The sequence below is a fragment of the Pollicipes pollicipes genome, unplaced genomic scaffold, assembly GCF_011947565.3.
Source record: "Pollicipes pollicipes isolate AB1234 unplaced genomic scaffold, Ppol_2.1 Scaffold_7231;HRSCAF=8579_pilon_pilon_pilon, whole genome shotgun sequence".
Lineage (NCBI taxonomy): Eukaryota > Metazoa > Arthropoda > Thecostraca > Pollicipedomorpha > Pollicipedidae > Pollicipes > Pollicipes pollicipes.
The window spans coordinates 44,915,596-44,938,540 of NW_023597034.1; the positions used below are offsets into that span (position 1 = coordinate 44,915,596).

The window sequence follows — 22,945 nt, forward strand, 5'->3', positions numbered from 1 at the left end:
GATATTCACGGAGGTCGCAGCGACCGGTTGCACGTTCCCAGTGATTCAGTCGCCGGTTCATCGCGTCGGTGCGACGAAGGACACAGCGTTGTGCCATAAGCTCGTGAATCGCGTGCGACGCAGTGAGAGCGGTCCGGTTGTGAGCCTTGACTTCCTGCTTTAGGGGCATGCCTGTCAAGCAGGGATTTCCAGGTGGTCAGGAGCTCATCCTGTTGTGCATCAGGCGAAGAAGCGCAAGGACAGCGCTCCGGTCGGCGATGGCGCCCAAATCGTCCTGCAACATGTCATTTATTAATCATATCGGCAAATCGGTACATCATAAGTCTTGCGGCGACAGTTGTGGGAAGCTTTTTCTTGCTGTTCTGTTGCGTGTTGCGCTCCAGGTAGAAGTGGCCAGGCCGTGGGCGCCGCACTGGCTGGGTGCGACATCCCTGCGTTTGATCTGGTTCGAGGAGATGGTGGTAACGACGACCAGCGGTGACCCATATTTGCTGAGTGCAAGTGGAGCGTGAGTGCGGACACAGTCTGGGTGATCGAAAAATATCTCAACGCCTTAACGAAGACGGCGCGATATCGTGCTTGGCTCGTTCTCGTGCAGCAAGTTAAAGCCAAGTTACCCACGGGCAGCGCCGACCACACACACTGTATACTGTACATGGAGGGGGCTCCATGCTCGGCACACTGGTGGGACTGTCTTGGCCAAGTGTTACAAAGCAGGCGCTATTTATGAGAACCGTCGGCCAGTGACCTCTTCGGCTGCTCGAATAGCGCGGAGGCGTCGGTGTGTCGCCAGCGAGCCAATCTCGACGAGAATCAATAGGTGAGTGTCCGCCAAAGCAGGGAGCGATGCGTCACGGTACGGTTCTCGTGCTGACCTGCCCCACCTCCGGCTTCCTTTCATACCAGTGACCATTGTGTGCTAGCCGTCATTGTGAAGGACGAGGCCACCCTTGGTCCCGCGAACACAGAAGGCTAGCACAGAAGAGGGCTGAGACGGAGGAACGCGGCGGATACGGCTGCACGCGCTGTGCACAACTCAAATGCATAATGTGGACTGGACATAAATGTGTTGATTTCGAGCAGCACATCTATGTTCCACGGCTTTGCAGCACATCATAGTGAACTGTGTCTTGCATAGTCCCGTGCCACTATTGACAGCTCTCTTGGAAATTTTCCATGTGGACCTTTGTAGAACACTATAGATTGTTTTGACAACCTACATGGTAATAAAGAGAGCTCTAGAAGAGATTGTAGAGTTCTGGAAGGCATTTCCAGCTCTCAGGCATTATTTTCAGAGAATTAGATAGCTTATGTTTGTGTCATGTTGAAATAAGGCAGAAAAGGGCAAATATAATTGAAATCATGGCATCTTCAACATTAGCATTACATAGCTTCTTGTCCTGGGGAAGTCACGTGGGAAGCTTATTGACTGGCTTCGTGACTTCATGTCTACCTAATTATGAGTAAACAGGCACTTCAAATTACTTTGCATCATCTTCAATAAGGCTTAAAACCAGCGTCTGGCTCACAGTGGCTGGGACCGTTATAAGCAATTATATATATATATATATATATATATATATATATATATATATATATATATATATATATATATATATATATATATAACACGTATGTACATATAAATGCAAGTTTTGTTATATGCAAGGGCGGCCGTACATTTTGCAAGTTTCCTTTTCATTTACTGAAATATTCTAATTAAATCCTTTGTTTTCGTGAGTCATAGACCAGTCACCTGCAGTCATTGATGTTAGTTTAAACTAGCTAATGTTTAACACGCGCTCGGGTGAGGGTTCAAACTGCCCCCCCCCCCCGAAGGTTTTTCCAGAATGGTTTCTGAACGGCGCGGCGTAGCCGCACCATGTTTTGCATAGCTGTAGACAATTAAATAGCGAATCGTTTGACATAACAAATTTAGATATACCTTGTAAGGTCCTTAGATATACCTATGTCAGGTCAAAGTCAAGTCATGGTTTCAGCGAAGGCAATTTATAGTGGATCGTTCAATCTGATACAACAACGGAGTGTTTGACGAAGCCATACATCTCTGAGATGTTTTCTTAGGCACCAAAAATATTTGACGAGCAAATTAGGTTGACCTAAGGTCAGGTATGAAGGTCAGAGCAAGATCAAAACCAACCTGATTTATTACTCTAGGGTTACTCTATGGTTTTTTTCTGTTTATGGGTTATAGTTGCTGGTGCTCATTTCGAATTTATTGACAGCAGGAACCGCATTATACATATTCCATTGACTTCTTAAAGGTCAGAACAGGTCACTGACCTAAGATGACCCGGGTTGGCATTTTGTTTTAGGAACATACTGCCTAGCGTAATCTTTGTCGCTTATTCAAATGCAAAACTCAGAGCAGTCTTGTATGATTTTTGTCACCATGACCTTCAAAAGGTGTAACAAGGCCACTGACCTCAAATGGGCTTGCGACCTTTTGCTTAGAAACAGTTTCCTAGGTTCTGGGGGCACTTTGAGACCAGCCTGGAATTTGGCCTTGTTTGACCCCATTTGACCTGAAGGTCATAATCTAGGAAGCTCAAACTTTGATCTAAGTGAGTTCACGTACAGGTCAAAGCACACTGTAAATTTGGTGTCTCTAGCTTTCTTAGTTCCCGAGATCTTAGGGGGGTCAATGACCCCCACCCGAGCGAAGAGTATCTAGCCGGCCACCCGCGCGCGTGTTAAAGGAAATTTGTTTTCCATTCTCAAAACCATGTAAGAGGTGAGCCGGACGGAAAGCATACCAATATGGCGGAATACTAGGCATGCTCTGCAACCATGATTAAAGGTAACAGATCATGCATCCTAGTGTCAGGTATAAGTGCAAAACATGTACAAACAAACTCTCCACAATTTTCTAGCCAGCCTGGCACCATAGCAAGCTCAAGACATTGAATCGCTTTGCTGTCATTCCGGGGCTGAATAGGTCCAAGGTAATGCATGACCTAAACAGTTTGTTTAAGTCAGGCATTCTTTCTCTTATGAGGATGGCTTCGAGAGCCTGTAATCGGTGTTTGTTTGGACATGATTTTAGGATCCGTGTGTTTTCATCTAGGTCTGAGCGAAAGAGTTTGTATTCCTGGTTTGGAGCATATGTTGGTCTGGTGCTCCCTCTGCTAGGTGCATTGTCATACGTGGTGATAGAGATGTCGTTATTTCAATTTAGGTCACATTGCTTAGTCGGCAGTCTCCGTGCGGTCATATAAATTCATATACTAAATTGGTACACTTTAGTTGGTTTTTGGTCTGCTGTTAGGTTGCAAGCTGCCGTCAGCGGCTGCTTGCGCCGGTTAAGTCCGTGGTGCGTGCTGGACCGACTGGAGCAATATTTTACGGCACGTCGTACAAACGAACTGATGATGGCGGCCGTGCGGTAACGCCGGGCAATCGCTAGCCGCGTTCATACATTTTACAGCATCGGTAGGTTTATGGTGCACTTTCGTTGCAAAAGATCCGTTATTCGCATCAGCATCGATGTCAGGAAATCGTAAACGGGCGTGGACACTCAGGTCAGTTGTGAGTAGTAATAACGATTGCCCCTGCTTAGCGGCCTCCGCATAGAGTAGTGGTCAGATCCTTAAGCCACACATACACTTTAGATATGGCGATGACGCATTTGTTGATGTCGGAGACGAGGCCTAAGTCCATCAATTGCAGGCTACATTCATTCTTATCTGAACAGTTTGGAATTGTGCGAGGGATTGAGCTCCGTAGGAACCTTGCAGTCGCGATAATTGAAACAAAAACGCTTCATTAATCGGGCCCTGGCATAGGCACAAAACTACGCAAAACGAATGAGATTAAATGGGTGATTTCACTTTGGAGGGCCCGTCATTTTGACAAGCATAAAACAAGAAATCCCTTCCCAATACTCGTGACATTTCAACCGCTTGCCATCCACTGCTAAATACCCGATCGCACAGGCAGTAGCATGTGCAGCAAGTGCAGTCCGTGCCGAACAGGTGTGTGCTCATCGTCGAGTGTGCATATTTCGGCGGTGCGTGAGGTTCAGAATCGGCGGCCACTCCCGGATGCAGCCGCCAGCCGGCGCCGCGGGCCCGCCGCCGCCGGTGCCGTTCCGAGCCGTCGTCGCGGGCCCGCCGCCGCCGGTGCCGTTCCGAGCCGTCGTCGCAGGCCCGCCGCCGCCGGTGCCGTCCCGAGCCGTCGTCCCAGACTACCACCGCCGGGGCCGTTCCGAGCCGTCGTCCCAGACTATCACCGCCGGTGCCCGTTCCGAGCCGTCGTCGCAGGCCCGTCGCCGCCGGCGCCGTTCCGAGCCGTTGTCCCAGACTACCGCCGCCGGTGCCGTTCCGAGCCGTCGTCGCAGCCCCGCCGCCACCGGTGCCGTTCGGGGACGCTTTGGAGAGCGGCGCGGCGTCCATTGTGCGGGCGCGCGGCGCGCCTTTGTCGTGCTGATGACGGGGGCCGGCCGGTCTCAGAGGTCTCAGAGTGCGGCCGTCACCGGCGACCAGCCCCGGCGGCCATCCGTCTCCGGGCCGCACCAGCATCGCGTCCGCAGTCCAGCAGATATGCAGGCGCGCATCGACGCACGGCCGACAGACGCTCTCCGCCGAGAGCACGCCTGAGATCAGGGTCTGGCCCAGACGTATCGACGCAGGGCCGACAGACGCTCTCCGCCGAGAGCTCGCCTGAGATCAGGGTCTGGCCCAGACGCATCGACGCAGGGGCGACAGACGCTCTCCGCCGAGAGCACGCCTGAGATCAGGGTCTGACCCAGACGCACTGACGCAGGGCCGACAGCGCTCTCCGCCGAGAGCACGCCTGAGGTCAGAGTCTAACCCAGGCGTGACGCGTTTGAAAAAAGAGGCTGGTGACGCTCTGCGCTCCAACGCGGTAGATAACATATCACTTCCTGATGCACTCCATCGGCGGTCCTAAGTGCATTGCTAACCGTAACGTTTCGCACGGTTTTCGTCATGATACAATACGTGTAGGATGTTGTGTGTATTTCTTTGTCATTCTTGGTGATGTCATAGAGAGCCATATACTTCTGACTTGACTACGATTGCGGAATCTAGTTGTATTAATGTCATGTGCTCGCCAATGTCTTATTGTCAGCACGCCATTTGTAAATCGTCCTTCAGATGACTGCTCAGCGAGTCGCAAGAACGGCCAGGTGGCGAAGCGTGCATTGTGCAGACCCAGAGTTCTTTTTGACGCATCGCCCACCAACGCTTGGTCCTGCGCTCCCCAAGTGTTGCCGGCAACCCCATCCGCCGACGTTGACCACTGTCGGGTGTGTGCTTCATCAGCTGCCCGCGTGCTCGGCTGCCCGGCGGCGGTGCCCGCGGTGCGCTCCGCTGGTCGCACCTGGCGCCGGGCGGGGCCCGTCGCGGGTCAGTGGGTGGAGTGACACGACGGACGCGGGGATGAGCCGGCCCGGGCGAGCGGCCTCCGGAGCCGGTCCGTGGGGAATCAGATCAGTGCTGATTGGAGCCCAGGTGTGGCGCTGGGCTGGACCGATTGTACCGAGGCGCAAGGCTAAGCCGATCGTACGCAGGCGCTGGGCTAGACCGATCGTACGCATGCGCTGGGCTAGGCTGATCTACGCCGGTGCTGAGCTAGGCCAATCGTACGCAGGCGCTGGGCGTGAGGCACGGCGAGAAACGCCTATCAAGCCAGGTTACTTCACGGCAACGTGAGGCGCCAATAAAAGACTTAGCTTGTTTAGAGGGTCAGACAGATCAGATTACCTCTCGAGACCTGTTATCTCACGGACCTGAACAACCCAGCAGTCTCACGAGACTTGTCTGATCTGATCGCCACGCTGGACTTCTTCAGATCCGGTCAACACGCCACATTTCTTCAGATCCGTTCATCCTGCCGGATTTATCAGGCTTGGCGGCCTCAGACCTAGCCTCTGGGACCAGAGATTTTGAAGACGCCCCTGGTCTCAGGGGGCCGTCCGCCGTCCGCGGCATGGAGACCCGCGTCGCCGCTCCAACGCAGCCAATCTCTCACTGTCGAGGTCCGGGCACCTTGGAAAAGCTCACACGAAGGCTGGTAGTGATTTTCGTAACCTGTGTTGGACATCAGAGGCATTCAACTCACTATTTATCATCAGATCTCACCACGTTAAAAGGGTAGATGGTTTTGCCTTGCTGTGCTCTGGTACAACAGCACCTACCAGGCATTAAAATCCTCTAATGGATTGTGGACACAACAGCGCCATGTTATCCCAATGCCTCGCGGTGACACCCCAGATTTTCGCATGGTGCGAAGATCTTAGGTGCACGTTTAACCTATGGTAACTCGATACGTGTTGTCGCTATTCCCGTCATGCAGGACAAAGTTTTTCAATGTCTTCTTTGCTAGCTCTTTCGCGCCACGTCGGGCCCACGCAAGGCATCTGGCATTAATTATGTTAATTTAAGCTATCAGTAAATTTTCAAGCCTCTTTGCTAGAATGTGTTGCATGCAATTTCGATGCCCGAGACCTAGTGAACGTTGTGTAGACTAGGAGACTTACTGTCCAATTGAACCCAAAGCAATAGACTTAAAACAAAGCCTTCTTAGGTCGAGCCGCGTCAGATGATGTCTCATTGCGTCGCACTTTGATGAGGTCTGAATGTGTAACTATGTAGCTCTATATAACTGTCCATGCGGTTTCCAACCTTCAAATAGCAGAACTCATGCTCTAGTACACGGAGTATTGCACTTAAGTACAAGCGAGACCACATAGTGAGTGAGTCCTGCGTGCACGGAGAGAATATTTTACACTTGTATGCCCCGGCCCGGCCTAGCCCAGCCCAGCCCAGCCCAACCCAGCCTGATTTTGCGTGCAGCCTTATTGGCCAGCCATTTTTCTGTCACATGGCAATGCTGGCGCAATTTCAACCTCCCCTTTGCACCAACCTAGAAAAATTAAAATTTCAAACTCCGGATGCTTACAGTGAGTGCTCCACATTTGCATGAGGTTTTGAACTGAAATAGCCATAATTGGGTGCAGTTCACGGCCAAGCCCTTCTGAAGACTTAGACTCCTCTAGTTTCTGAGCTACACACCCGCGAAGATGGGCAGACTATTTCGGGGAGACTATTTCTAGGTCACCTATTATCAACAATGCCATACCAATGTCATTCAAATCGTACCATTCCATTGGCTATGTGGCGATCAGGGCAGACAAAATGGAATTGCCGAGTTGTTCATATCTGGCATTCGTGAGCACGATTTCCACATATAACGGCCGTCAGTTGGCTCTCAGTCAACGTTGGGCGAGGTACGGTGACGGCATTAAAGAATGGCGTACTTAAGAGTATAGTTACTAAGGAGAGAATTTGTGTTGTCTAGAGAAGCATTTTTCACGTAAAAGGATGGCAATAGTTTGAAGTGAGCTTATTTCATCACACCTGATGTCCGCTTCACCACATAGCGGGTGATGTGTCGCTGGGGCACACCTGCTTTATGAATGTCATCTTGCACTAAATAAGCATCGAAGTGAAGAATAGGTACAAAAGCCAAAGTGCCCTATGAGCCATCACTGTGCTAAACCCCATAGAGGGCAAATCAAAGCGACAGTGCAACGTTTCTTTAAATTAGCTCGATACCTCAAATATGTATGTTTTTACCCGAATAGAGATCTCAGTCTCTTTTATAATTTGTTTCGTAAGCACTATGGCGAATTGGTGTTTTGAGAATATTTCATAACACACATGTTGGGAAAATTCAAACAATTACAATTTATTATGTTCGCATTGTTGAGGAAGGAGTGCAATGATATTTTCCCGTTGTAGTCAGTACTTGGAATAAATTATCTGAGCTATTCAGAAGGATTTCGAGAAAACTGGTACTGCAGACTTAACCGGACCCGTCTGGTCAGTAACTACACATGTAATGTGCGCAAAGATGGGACACTCCCTTTAAGAGCACGGACCAAAACAGGTCCAGATCTCGACGACCCGGTGAAGCAGCGGCACGAGACCAGCAAGTTCTGACGGAGGAGAAAGCCGACAACCGTGCAGACAAAAGCGTGAGCCAATGTGTGCAGATCTCTAAGCGCTCTCGTGCTCAGACTATGTATGAATCCTCCCCTTCTTTTGTTTGGGGGGGTGTCGTAAGAATGGACGTCAAATCTCAGCAAATGACGCATGAACGTGCACTACGGATGGCGTGGTGTGTGAGAATGAACCAGCAACAGCTCGCTAGCGTATCTCAATTAAAACTATTCAACTCATTGGTTGGCCGGTGATTGACCGGGAAAGAAAGCAGCCAATGGCACCTATTCTTAAACCGATCTCGAATGTCAAATACTTTGGCCTAAACTGAGGGAGAATGGGTCATAAGTACTGTTTATGCGTGTAGACGTTCTTGTGACCAATATCCACTCGGATTGTTGGAGTTTTTCTTGTAAAACTGCGGTCATGAGCGTTCAACCGTGCATCACGTCGAACTCATCGATGTGCCTGATGTAAGCTGCTGAACACCACTGGAGAAACAGTCAGCTATTCCTTCCAGCATATCACGTGTTAATTCGAAGCGCTACTGTCTCGTCAGTGGACCTCCGCTTGATCAATTTCCGCAACGGGTGGACTTTTCAGCTGATTGATGAAAGGTTATTGGTCATATCGGTTGCCCTAGGTGTGGTTTCACTAGCTTAATTTGTGCAATACCTAGAAAAACAGCTGACAGCTCAACATTCTTTACCTCTTGTACTTTGCATTCTTAGCACTAACACCTGGAAATTCCGACGAATTTCGAGTATAACATGACAGTCACATTTCCCTCCAATCACGTAAGCAATTTTCAATTACTGAACCGGTTCCAAATCTTCACAGCCACGTCATTAAAGCACGCCCACACCCATTGCTGCCGGGCAGGTTTGTTAAACTGCTGTCAGCTAATCAGCCGTCCCGTTTGTCTTACGCCAACGTCGCTCAATTCACCGGACGTTAAACATTTCCTCAGATGATGTTTTGATAGAGCTTCACAGCCAGCAGTGCTGAAATCTGGATGCATCTGACACATTAGCGCTTGTGTTACGGCTGTTGAGGCCGTTTGCCCTAAGCCGGACGAACAAGCTTACGAACTGCGAACAACTCAGCGTACATCGTCGCTTTACTTTAACAGTTTAACTCTGTCCTCAAGCTAAGCCCGTGAAAGCAGGAATGGCTTAGTGAAAAAACAATCCGTCCACGAAGTTTGGTGTATCGTCTATGGAGCGAGACCAAGCTCCTTATATATGTGTGATATATATATATATATATATATATATATATATATATATATGTATATATGAACATGTATTTTAAGCTAAGCTTCTTATTTCCGTGAGAAAGGTATTGGTCTGCTGTCTTTGCATCAGCACTGAACACAAACCCCCAGATGCAGTTGGCGATAGACCACAACGCTTAGAACACGGCAGCCCCTTGAGGTCGTGACTCAGGTCATATTGCAAGGCCACCAGCAGGTGCTGTTCTTGCTGCTCCCGATGCCGTTGTCTGCTATGCATCGCAAACGCCTGGAAAATCTCGGATGGAATGGGCAGGAGCTTTCACGGTTGGGCGCGGAAGTACAAAGTTCATTCGACTGGGACTTCCAACTGTGACAAAGCTGGTGTTGCACGTACGCGGATACAAGGTGCCTCAAACGGAAAAAAGTTGAAAAGGAGCGTTCTGTGATAAGAAGTCCTGCAGATCTGCTGGGATTCCGGGAGGGCTCCGTACCGTGGTTTGGGCGCCGGGAAACCAAAACGACCTGGGCATGCTGTGATGGTGTTCTTAAAAAGCACGTCCAATGCACATTGCAAGGTATTGTGTCGTTTACTCTCAGACATGCACCCGTTTTGGAAGGCGAAAAAGGTAGCCTCACCGTTTGACAACAAAACATGGTCAATGAGGGAAATGCGGGGCGCTTTTAGGTGCGTCGGCAGCATCCGTCAAGCATATGATCCTCAGACTATCGGCATGTTTTCTGAATGGTCTCTGTCTCCGTTTCCTCTTTTGGTTAAGGGCAATGTTGAGAATCTCAATGGGTGAAAAAGCAGTGAGCGAGTGGGTGAAAAGAAAGTGGGTGAGTGCAGTTGTGAAAATGTGCACAATGCTCGGTTGAAGACGTTGGAAAGTTTGCAACAATCGCCCTCCCATGAAATCAACGATGAAAATTGCACATCAGGCTAACGCCAGGTACAACACGATGAGAAAAAATACTAAAGCACCTTGAACTAACATCATGCAAACCATTGATCAACCAAGCAGTTTCTGAGGGTGACAAGACCGAAGCAGTTGCTTTGGCAAACTGGTGCAATGGCAAGTCGCCGTGGTTGCCGAATCCGACCCCATCAACAGTATTTGTTTCAGTCAAGAGGCCATTTTCTGTTGTATGGGCTGTGCACATTATGAGGCCAGGGCTTTAAGCTTATTTTACATGCCAGGAAGTACTGGCTGAGCAGATCTATACAGCACACATTGTTGAATTGCCAATGTTCGATGTAGCATGCTAACCTTATGATCCCGAGTCACTCGTGATCCCGGATCTGATCCAGATCCTCCAGAGGCTGAATGTCTTTCTTGCTGACGTCAAGAGATGTAAACACCCAAAATGGCAGCACATGCACCAATGACATCAAGGCCAAGAGATGTAAACACCCAAAATGGCAGCACATGCACCAACGACATCAAGGCAACTTATGAAAAACCTGGACTCCAGGATGGCAACTGTCTGGTGCGCCTCTCACTTAAATAGGATCTTCAGTTTCAATTAGTCCCAGAACTGCGGCGGCTCTACCGTAACCAGCAACAACAAAAAAACACGTAAAGTCAAGACGTTCATTCGCTTCAGTAAAAGCCTCTGCAAGCACTGCAGAGTCTTCCATAACATCACATGGCCCCGGCAAGATCAAGCCTTACCCCTCACGTCCAGCATGGTGCTCGAGTGATTGGAAACGCACTTCAGAGAACGTTTCATCAGCGGCAAGACGCGCCACCCCTGGCTAAGACATTTTCCAGACCTAAAACCTCGCGACTTGTGTTTCCATGGTGTCATCTCAAGAGCAAAGTGTAGCAGAGCTGTCGTAAGAGCCTCCAATAACTCAAACAGAGAGCTTTGCGCGATGTGCCGAGCGCGTCCGGAGAGAGACGTGAGGTGCGGGCCCCGGGGGATGGAGCAGGTGAAGAAGCGTGCGGCTCTGTGAGGTGCAGAGTGTGACGGGAGAGGGGCGTGAGGCGCGGGCCCCGGGGGATGGAGCAGGTGAAGAATCGTGCGGCTCTGCGGGGTGCAGAGTGTGACCGGAGAGAGACGTGAGGCGCGGGCCCCGGGGGATGGAGCAGGTGAAGCAGCGTGCGGCTCTGCGAGGTGCAGAGTGTGACCGGAGAGAGACGTGAGGCGCGGGCCCCGGGGGATGGAGCAGGTGAAGCAGCGTGCGGCTCTGCGAGGTGCAGAGTGTGACCGGAGAGAGACGTGAGGCGCGGGCCCCGGGGGATGGAGCAGGTGAAGAAGCCGGCGAGGTGAAGAGTGTCACCGGAGAGAGACGTAAGGCGCGAACGCCATAATACGTGTATCTGTACGATGGAAAGCACGTATGCATGTACACCATATTTGTCCTTGTTAAAAAGAGGAAGAGCTAGGAAATCTGCTCTGGCTCAAATGGTAAGAGTGAGATTGGTGGTGTCAGTATGTTTGTGGTGGAACGAATAATGCTGTTAAGAATCGCTGATATGAAGTGGATTAGTGTCAAAGATTTACTAAAGTACTGAGGGGAGGTACTAAAATCTTGGGGGAGCTACTTGTTCCTACTGAAGCTCTCGTCTGGCGCACAAGTATGTACACAACGGTTCGGCCAATAAACTCACCGGCTGTCGGCAGGCGTTACAGAGTTCTAAGAAGGACTGGATGGAGTTTAGTTTTCAGCCGAACGCAAAGCAACCCGATTAATTCCTTGGGATTGCTTGGATTCGAGCCAGGGTGTTCTGATTGTCGTTCCTGCGCCCTAGCAACTGAGGCGTCTCGCCCCTCTGCCCGGATAGCTCAGTTGGTAGGACGCTTGACTCGCGGTCAGAAGACCCTGGTACGGATCCAAGCAACGCTAGGGAAATAGCTCGGGCTGTGACGCATGCATGGAATGCGTACGAATGTCATTCAGTCCTTTTCATAACTTTGCAGCACCTGGGGACAGTCAGATGCTGAAGACCAAAATGCTGATATTTTGATGGTTCTGACAAGAAAACATGGTTTTGCTTCTGTCTATCCTTTGTTAGACCTTTCAGACTTGGTATCAGGTGAGGCCCCTTACACCTGGGCTTCACCCTATCAGGTGAGGCCCAGGTGTAAAATGAACACGTCATTGGTACCAGGTGAAGCCCATTGCTACCAATGTCAGCATGACAAGGGTGTAACACGAACACGTCATTCACGATCGTCGTGTATCTAGCCGCTGTCGTTTATTGTCGTCAGAACTCATTAAACTTGTGCTTTCATCGTCACCGGGTGACCGGGCGATGTGCGACTTGAGTATGATGTCCCGTGACGGACGAGCTCCTGTTCATATTCTCGTTTACCCTACTCTGGCCCCTCCGCCTCGAACCCCGTGAGTGTTTACGTCACATAACATGTCAGTTACCTCCGTCCGTTCCATACATACTTTATTCATCGCGACAAAAGTACCAATAACCACCTGGATATGTAGACGCACCAGGTACATGCAAACAGCAAATGGTGCAAGCTCGAGCCTTTCAAATGCAAGTGGTGGGCCGACAAAGCGGTTCTACGTGAACATCGAACCGAGATCGACGTGAACCGGACAGAAACGGAGATGGACAAGATAGGGAAAGGGAAATATCAAGAAGGGAACAAACTGAAGGAGGTAGAGGCGCTTGTAACCTCGACACGAGCAAGAGGATGCGTGGCCATGCCTGCGATACGATAATCGTAATGACAATAACACTAGCGGGCGGTCCCAAAATGGGGTCAGGTCTGGGCCGTCCGCGCCGCATGTCGCGTCGGAGAGCAGCAGCCAAGGAGAGGGAACAGGGTGCCGAATCTGAGGGTGGCGGCAGGCCGAACGGCGCGGGCAAGAGAAGCGGACAGAGGGGGAGAGGCGGTGCCGATTGGCGGTCGGCTCAGATCGATGTCGGCCCGCTGGGGCCGCCGCCGCCGGCCCGACACCGTCGCCAGTGGCTGGGTGTGACGCTCCGGCTCCGGGACCGCTTTCTCTGTGCTGCGTACGTGTGCCGCCGCTCCCCCGACCCGACCCCGACCCCGACCCCGATACCAGCCGCGACCCAGGCCGCGACTCCGACCCCGACCCCATCCCGGACCCCGACCTGGGCCTCGACCTCGACTCCGACTTCGACCTCGACCTCGACCCCGACCCCAACCCCGACCCGACCCTGACCTCAACCCCGACCCCGACCCCGACCTTGACTCCGACCCCGACCTTGATCTCGGCCACGACCCGACCCGACCCGACCCGACCCGACCCGACCTGACCTGACCTGACCTGACCCGACCCGACCCGACCCGGCCCGGCCTGCACCGAACAACTTGACCTGGCCGAACCGCCCGGCACCCGCACCCTCGCCGGCTTCTGCGCTTGACGCGAGGGAGGGGAGGACTGGTCACTGGCGCCAAGTCGGGCGCGCAGGCCCTGTCTTCACGCTTCACCCCAAACTGTGCGACTTTCAGACAACTACGCGGTTTGAGAGATATAAGATATATGCATGCACACAATACCACCGACCGGCTACTGCAGTGGGTTTAGAGGCCTGGCTTACGCTGCCGTGAATGGTTCATGCATGGCTGAGTTCGATCTTCGGACTGTTGGCTGCAGGCCGTTTATGAATACGGTTGCGGTGCTTTCCTGGAATTATTAGTTTGGCGTCGACTTGATTTGCCACGTAGTCTTGCGCATGTTTTCTGTAAGCACCGGTTGGTTAACCTTCAGGCAACATGCGTAGACTGATTTCCGATGCTTTTGAGTAACGAAATGGGAATGGGGGGCTATCTCCTGCATCGCCAATTTTTTCTATGTTCCTTCAGCGTCCCTCTAGCTTGACGAATGTGCTAGTTCAGTCCTGGGCCGACAAAGCCCATTTTTTGTTCCGGCGACTGGCTCATCCCGCTGGCTGACCGGCGGGGTGAGCTGCACCTGCTGCACCTGCTGCTGCACCCAGCTGACCGCTACTGCTGCACCCAACTGACCGCTACTGCTGCACCCAGCTGACCGCTAATGCTGCACCTAGCTGACTGCTACTGCTGCACCCAGCTGACTGCTACTGCTTCACCCAGCTGACCGCTACTGCTTCACCCAGCTGACCGCTACTGCTGCACCCAGCTGACTGCTACTGCTGCACCTAGCTGACAGCTACTGCTGCGCCTAGCTCCCGCTTAGTACGCCGAAGGACGGCCTCAGGTCCGGGCGTGGGTCGCCAATGAAACAGCGCGGGCAGAGCGACGCCCGGGTCGCCTGCGAGACGATGACTTGTTGAAGGCCTCCCCTCACCAAAGAAAACGTCCTACTTTGCTGTGCAGTGTGCCAGGAAGGTTTCTTTGCATACGTGGCCCATGGCGTGCGACATTATTTGTGCAAGCCTTGGGGGCTGAACTCGGCTTCTGAAGGAGTCATGACTTTTACGAGCCTTGCAGCGTAACGCAGACGCTTTTTGCAATCTCCTGATTCAGCGAAACACAACGTATGTTGCATAGCACTTGTGTACTCTTTTTGCATCAGGAAACATCTAGACACGGATACATGCATTTTTTGTGAGAATTCAGTGACCCACATCTGTCCGTATTCGTAGTGGGTCTTCTTCATGGCCCTGAGAAGGATATTCACCGTACCTATCACACAGAATTATATGTCGGTATGATTGGCTTAGATTAAACCGCCAATATCCGGAGACGAGCTCACGTTTTATCTTGATGCTTACGAAAACCAAAAGCAAACTAGATCTGAGATTAAGATTTAGTCGAATCAGACTACGGTGCGCTGGTCTGATATTCATCGCAAGTTCATATGCATTACCACGTCAGGAACGACCACAGTCAGAACGATTCGGTTAGTCTACTTGGTGCGTACAAACCCTTGGGCCATGTATTTTGTAAATGCTATGCTCTGGTTCGGGTGCATGACCGAAACCTTTTCTTCAATATGAGAAGTTCAGCTGCAATTGGTCTCTGGTTTTTAATACGTCACGATATCTCCTTCGACCCGAGAGCACTTATTTTGCAATTGCAAGCCGCGTCAGTGATGGAAGAAGTGCTGATCAAGGCATTTCAGAAATATCCGACGGGAGAAAGGCATAGTAGAGTCTAAAATGTATGTGCTAGCGTTGTTGCCCGGCCGCATATCAATGACATACTTCACAGATAGACATCCAAACTCGAAGCTGTCAGATCCAGATAAGCAATGCAGACGATTGATTATCGTGATTTTTAGTACAAATTACTCCCTGGGATCTGCGGTGCTGACACATGCGTCGAATGCTGCTGCCCATTGTCCATTTTCAATGGCTCTGTATTTTTAGTCCCACCATTTTAGCCAATATCAAACGTTACACCATGAGCTCACCTGATAATGGCCGAAAACGAAGGACAGTCTTTTGTTAGCACAAACCTGAATTATTATGCCTGAACTAGTTGCGAGTCTTGAAGTAACGGTTATTTTTACTTGAAAGGGATGTTCCACGTTTGGAGATATTTAAGCAAACATCAGATATGACAAAATAAGCTCACTGATATATTTCGCAGTACTTTAAGTTGGAACGGCTGCTCTATGTAGACAACAAAATTGTTCTGTTCAGTAAATGTGCCCCTTAATACGTCACTCTTTGATTACGTCATCGTACCTTGCGCAACATCGGTCGAAAGCCAATTGACGGCCGTTATATTTGGAAATCGTGCTCACGAACGCCAGATGCGAACGACTTCACAACTGCATTTTAATCGGCCTTGATCACCGCATGGCCAGTGGAATGGTAGGCTTTGTGTGACGTTATTATGGCGTTATGGGCGCCTGGGTGGCCTGGAAATAGTATCTCTGAAACAGCCGGTGCATCTTCTTGGGATGTATCTTATAAACTAGAAGAATGTAGGTCTTTAGAACGGCAGGACTGTGAAATGCACCGAATGATCTTCAAATGACTATTTCAGCTCAACACCTCATGCAGATGTGGAACATTCCCTTTACCCACAGAGTACTGCAGGGACGTCTTTCGCGCATAAGAACGGAAACAAGCGCGTTCGTTGTTGACGTCACGGATCGGGTGAACTCGTGGGTGTCCGTACCCATGTGGAATGGGTGGCGGGCTGGTATGGGGGCGGCTTTTGGGGAATTTACGGGTGTTGGCACAGGAATGTGAAGGACATTAACGAACTATCCGTAGGGCACATTAAGAAATACTACAGAATGTTGCATTGATAAATAAATGAAATATTTCAGAAATAAAACAGAAGTGATACAAAAATAAACCGAAATATTACAGAATATTACAGAATGTTTTGTTGAAATTAGTACTTCGTTCAGTCAAATGGCTTTTTGCATAATAAGTACATTTGCTGTTATTAGTGGTGTAGACAAGAGGAGATTTTGGGACCGCCCTTCCCCCTTGGAGTTAATGGGGTACCCGGTGCTTTTGGGCAATTCAAAAGGCCTAAGGCCTTCTGAAAGAATTAACGGGAGCGCAGGACATCTAAATGTAATCCGAAGTCTAAAAAGATACTCGACTCTGAGAGCCGAGCCCTTACAGCGTCAAACGCCTTTGCGGAAAGGGCCCGCTGTGTCCCGATTCTCTTCTGAAAGAGGCCACCGTGTCCCGATTCTCTTCTGAAAGAAATCCTGGCTGCGCCACTGGTACTCTGTTGCCACTATCAGCGCGAAACAGTTGGGCTGGGCGAAAACTTCCTGCAAGTTGTACATAATGAACAACTAATTTTCCAGAAAAAAATTCAAACGGGTCGATGACGAACGCTACATGATAAGGAACGAGTAGCGGGTGAGTGTGAGCACAGTCCCGTGGGTAGTGGGCGGACTGGGTAAAGAAAATGGCAACTGTGAGGGCCTACGTACGGATATCGACTTTGGAACGCAGCATTCAATACCGCGTGTTCGGCGCCCCGACTTCTTATAGAGTGATTCGTACGAGAAAGCACGAAAGCAACCGTCAGTTTGCCTGAGCGGAATTAGCGTAGTGCGTAGGTAGAAAATTTATTTTAATTCAAGAGACATAGTGTTTTCTGAATTGTTTCATATTGTGTCAGCGTGATGTTATTGTCAACCACAGTTATGGTTAATGAGCAACGAAACTTTCTGCGTAAAAACGCAAAATCATGCCGAATGAAATTGAAATTTCTTGAGCGATTCATCGACCTGTTCAGTACATCTTCAGTACATCTCCAGTGTTTTCATGGTCCTTAAAAACCCATGTAGAATCCACTCGTGTTCCACTCACTTCTAGAAATTTGTCAGATGTTATGGGATATGGAGCAGCCGGTGTATATACGTGACGCAAGGACAGCCTGCATCAAACACGATTGACCAGTGGCGTATGCGGTGAGTGATTAGCGTAACAGTAATCAGGGGTATGGTGGCCACCAGGAGCTGGCGCTCACAACTAGGGCTCGGTTGCAAATGCGCCAGAATCCAACCAGCTAGAGCACTTCACAGTTGCATTTTCAGGATCCAGTGCAGCCCAATCTGGCTAGTCCAGATCCAATCTGCCCGCCAGTCTGCTTTGCCCAGATTTTTCAATCAAATCCGGTACGCTCCGATTTGGATTACAAGTACCTTGGCCAATGATTCATAAGTACCACAACTTTGCAAGGACCAAAATGGCTTCTAGTTTCAATAACCTATGGTCATGGGCACAGTACCTCACCATTTCATATCCCAGGTCGGTGCAACAAATCTACACATGCGTTTCAACAGTGTCAGCGGTACCCAGTTCACAAAAGCAGGACGACGCCCATCTATTATGCCTTCTGAATAAATAAAACGGCAATCACACCTGATATAGGTTACTTCATGTGTGTATCCGTTCCCGGACACACCAACTGGTGAAACAGGATCATTTGTGATAGTTATTTCCCGTTAGATTACGTGCTGCACCAAAATTACAATCAACGCGCGCGAATAGCGAATGGTATGTGCCTACGTCAGCACCTCTTTCATCTAGGAGAATGAAAGAGTTGCGCCATTTTTTAGCTCCATTGCTTAAGTCCCATACGCTTCCAGATCTCCTTTTTTGCTCGGTTGGGAAAAAATAAGGAAGACATTTCTGTCTGTAATCGTGTATCGCAGAGCTGCATAAAGTCACATTTACGTAGACAAAACTAAATTTGCCCATGCTTAATGACGACAATACGTAACCCTGCATCCATCGTTTTGTCTTCATCGTGCTACGTGAGCTACCATGAAAGCTTTGCTACATGGCGCAGCTTTTCAACCAAAGTGTGTTACGCCTCGTGTGCGTCGTGATGGTCACAGACACGAATACAGAACCCTCATGCATTCACAAAACGTGGTACGGGAGTCGGGTATACTTCGCCCGTCGCCCGAGACCTCACATGGTCACTGGTGCTTTACATCTCAAACACATGGTAGCCACTTGTCAAGGGCTTTGGTGATCGCACAAGCCACTCCAGTTCTTACCTTTATTTGTGGTATGAATGGACAGTATTGGGTAGCATGTTCACCCACGTTAAATTCCTGGCTTTATGTGTAAAGTGTCTGGGATCTTATAACTCTTTACAGAAGAATCACAGGTATATAAATACATTGTTGGCGTCCAATTTTGGCTTAGATAATGCAAGAGGGTGTGGAATAGATAGGACACAAATCGTTAAGTACCTACCTATTGTCAAAGTTTTTCATCATAAGATTTTTTTAGGCACATGTGACTGGTTGATGTACGATTCAGCCTGTTTGTGCATTGCTTGGAATCGGAAATATTGCATTTTATTCGTGAAGGTACTTTTCTGAGTTGATATGTCTAATCAAAATTTCAGAGACCGTTTGGTGATAATGTCTAATCAATTGGTTCTCAATGTGTTTAATCCGTATGAGATGACAAATTTGAAAATCTAGTCCGGTCCTAATCCAAGTTTGGTGCAAATTTCTGATCCGGTCCAATCCCGCCCGCAGATTGTCCACAATCCGTAGATTTATCTAACCTGCGACGTGCTGTACAACCACCGCATGCCTTCGAAAACGCCGGCTGGCTGTGCTGGCTAGGCTGTGCCGCAGCACACAGAACCTGCGCGGTAGGGTACTCGTCCTCGGTGCCGGGTGGTACCCTGGGTGCCCCAGCCTGCTCCGTGTCCTCAGCAGTCTTCCCGTTGATTATTTGACGACTCATGTGACTGCCACGGTCAATGATCATTACCAAATAACGTTATCGCGTGCGCCGATCGCGGCGGGAGTCATTGTACTCATGCGTATCAAGGCCCGTCGCCTTCCGCCGGCCATCACCCAAACATCTCACGCCAAGGGTGAAGACCTGGGACTATTAAACTTGTCTGCAAATCTCATGCCAAGAATTTACAAGCACTCAAAGGGCGCGCTAATTTGTCGAAAGATGCGCTTTTAACTTATAGAACGGCTGTTGGTGCAGCCAGACGTTCAAATTTTGCGGGCACGTTTGCCTCTCGTTTCATAGTGTATGTTGAACAAAAGGGAAATGATTCATCTTTGATATCTTCATTGCTCTTTGTCATGGTGTTTGCAGTCAGCAATAGGTCAAGAAGGTAAAACGATCATGCGCAAAACATCACGCAAAGGCAAGCAGTATGATGCAGTGATGGCAAGCAAGGCAAGCAAGGATACAGTGTTCGGCTTGCTTGTATTTTTTCGTATTCTTTAGACCACTGACGGTGATATGTGGGTGTAAATGTTAACGACCTTCAATATTTTGTTGCCAAGGCCGGTTTTCACCATTTAAAACAATATATTCTGCACGGCTAAAGCCTTTGTGATAACTAAGTGCTCGTTTTTAATAATCAGGATCAAAAGCAGAAGATGCTGCAAATCTTGCTAAGATTTGGCTCATAATTCGTGTAGTCCTGGATTTCTTACCGCTTTGCACGCCTGGCAGTGCCGCTATTTGACAGTCATGCTGAGAGATGAGGCTCAAGGAGGCAATACGTTTATCGTCGCATATAGATCGCGCGATGACAGCGACTAATGATAACATTTGAAGTTTTAGCTTATTATTCATCATGATGTATAAATGGTCGTCCTGGTGTTTCGAATTTAAGTAGCTCGAAACCGCCACAAGGACCGCGCGAAACCAAATCAGTTTTTCGTGTTCGTCGGTACAATTACATATACATAGATATATACATATATAAATATATGTATTCGGGGAGATTGAGACATATATATATATATATATATATATATATATATATATATATAACACTTCAATTCGCTCTCATTGACAAATTTTCCTGCTGCCGCTAAACGGCTGCCTCACTGAGGATGCATTTCCTAATTGTAAACTTACCGGGGCTTGCGATGCTAGCTCAAACCGAACCGCTCTGGTCTGTTGGCTTACTTGTGGTCTGCGTTGCCTATTGTTTATCAGGCCTGTTTCATTATTCTGTGCACGTCGATGGGAGGACTCCTACCTTGACGCTCTAAATGGGATTCGATACGTTGCGTTGGCCTAGTCATTAGCAACCTTTCTGCAAGCGCATCTTCGTGTCCTATCTTTAAATGGACGCGAAAAATGATTCCAATGGAGTATAGGTTGTGAACGTAAGCATGATGTCTCACGAAATCAGGGCACGGGCTACATCGCCTTATGGAATTCATCAGGTGCGCGAGAGGCGGTCCGGGAGCTGACGCCAGGTGATCTGGCGGAGATCAGACCGAGCATCCGTTACCGAAATCCCTGTCGATAGGTGGGCCCCAGGCGGGCAGCGCGGCGAGAATCGGCCGTGCCTGGCCTCCCCTCCCCCACGGCGGGAGAGAGGACGAGAACGGGAGCGGCCGCCAGCGCTGTCCGGGTCATTCAACAGGGGCAGAGCGGAGGGGACCGCGCGCGGAGACGTCGTCCATCGACCGGCCTCGGGCGATTTGGGCCGGCGGGCCAAACGTCCCAAAGCCGGCCACGCTCAGCCCACGCAAATTGAATGCCGGATTTGTGGGTGGTCGCCCCGACCGGCCGGCGGACGGACCCGACCGGCTGGAATAACTGCACAAGCCCGCCAATCAATATACATGTCTGCGGGGCCTGTACAGAGCTGGAGAGAGGGCATTCCTGTTATGTCACGGTCCCCAAGGTGGGCGTTAGATGATTCTCTCCACAGGGATAACGGGCATGCTTCTTTAGATTGTCTTCATGTCCTACCTGTTCTTTCGATGAGGATTGATGGGAGCATTTTGGGACGGCAGCGTCCCAAAGCTTGAGCGAGTCGCCTTATGTCACCGGACCATCCGCCGTCTGACAGGTCTGGTCAGAAAGTGGTTTGTCCTGAAATGGACAGGATTAAAAGCAGGGGAAGCCAGCCAGCCGGACTAAACTTGTTATAATTATTGTCACAGATCTGCCCCACGCGCGTCAGCCGGGCTTAACTTCTGCCAACCTTCGGCAGCACGTGACGCCGTCCGTGGCTCCACGCTTTCTCTGATCACACCCGCTTCCCCCGGGAGCCGATTTCCGCCAAGCGTGCGGTCGGCGAGGACAAGACTTCCGCCGGAAAGGCAAGCCGTTCCCGCCCTGGACGCAGACCACCGCCAGTCTCCGGAGCCGGCGACGGTCTAACGTCGTCTCATCCATCACCTATGCCTATGACGAGCCAGAGCTGATTTTCTGCGGCGCCGGGTCAATTTTGCGTCGCGTCACGCCGCTCCGGGGACCGCCATCCGTCGTCATCACCGATGCGGGGCTGACGGGCGCGCGCGGCGATTTTTGCCCCGGATGATGATCTATGAGGGCAGCATGGGCCGGCTGATAATGGCCGGATTGGTGGCGACCCGGCTGCAGCTGGGGCCGGCGCCGTCGGCGCCCGGCGCTCCGATACATCCGCCGGACGGCCGGCGACGCATCGGTTCCGGACGCGCAGACGGGAGCCCGTCTGACGGCGGCCACCGCTGATCTGGCCGCAGGGGCGGCTGCGTGACGAGGCCGAGGAGCACAGCGCGGGCAGATACGTGCTGTGATGGTGCCAGGCCGCCACCCGGCCTCGTCGATTTAGTCCCACGTGGATCAGCCATCGGCTGGGATGCAGAGCCGCTCCCAAGCATCTGTCATGTTACCGACCAATTGACGCCCCGCGATTACTCCTCCCCCTTCCTGCCCACTCCCCTCCATCTCCGGACGGTGGCTGTCCGAACGACGACGGTGCTGCGCTACTGGGGGAGATAGGGAACTTCGCTTCTAATCCCTCACGTTCGCGCGCTATGAGACGGGAGCGTCACCGCTAATCCTGTGCCTGCGCCGCGTGGGCCTGCCTGGACCACCGACTCGTCGTCGCGCCGCTGGTGCGGGCCCGCTGGCCGACAGTCGGGTGGTGATTCCCCGATGAGCTCGGGAGGTCAGCGTCCGGCCCGCGAGGGGCGAGATACTGGCCGGCGGCTCCTCGCGTGGCGGTGGAAGGGCCGCCGCTGGGGGTGGGTCCGACTGCTGTTCGCCCGGTGTCCCCGCCGAGGGGGGCCAACCGGGCGCCGCCGGCCCGCCGAACCAACCGCACGCCGCCGATCTGCCGGGCCAACTGAACCGGAGACGAGGCCGTGTATTGCGGACTGAGAGCGGTGCTCCGCGGCCGTGTATTGCGGACTGAGAGCGGTGCTCCGCGGCCGACGCCGTGTTTTCTGTAGGTGCTTCGCGGTCGGGGCCGTGTTTTCTACAGGTGCTTCGCGGTCGGGACCGTGGTTTCTGCCGGTGTTTCGCTGCCGGGCAGTGTTTTCTGTCGGTTCTCCGCGGCCGGGGCCGTGTTTTCTGCCGGTTCCCCGCAGCCG

At 50.9% G+C, this 22,945-nt stretch overlaps 1 protein-coding gene across 3 annotated transcripts in view; it reads left to right on the plus strand.

Annotated features, from left to right (window-relative positions):
• The window catches only part of LOC119110539 (neo-calmodulin), a 249,042-nt gene that overhangs the window by 165,424 nt on the left and 60,673 nt on the right, over positions 1-22,945 (plus strand). Inside the window, exon 1 of one of the 3 annotated variants that reach the window (XM_037234401.1) lies at positions 13,169-13,208. The exons of 1 other annotated variant lie outside the window; for it this stretch is intronic. The gene's annotated coding sequence lies outside the window, so the exon portion shown is untranslated. Of the gene's footprint in view, positions 1-13,168; positions 13,209-22,945 lie in introns of those variants that run through there. One more of the 3 variants, XM_037234402.1, reaches the window with a different exon arrangement.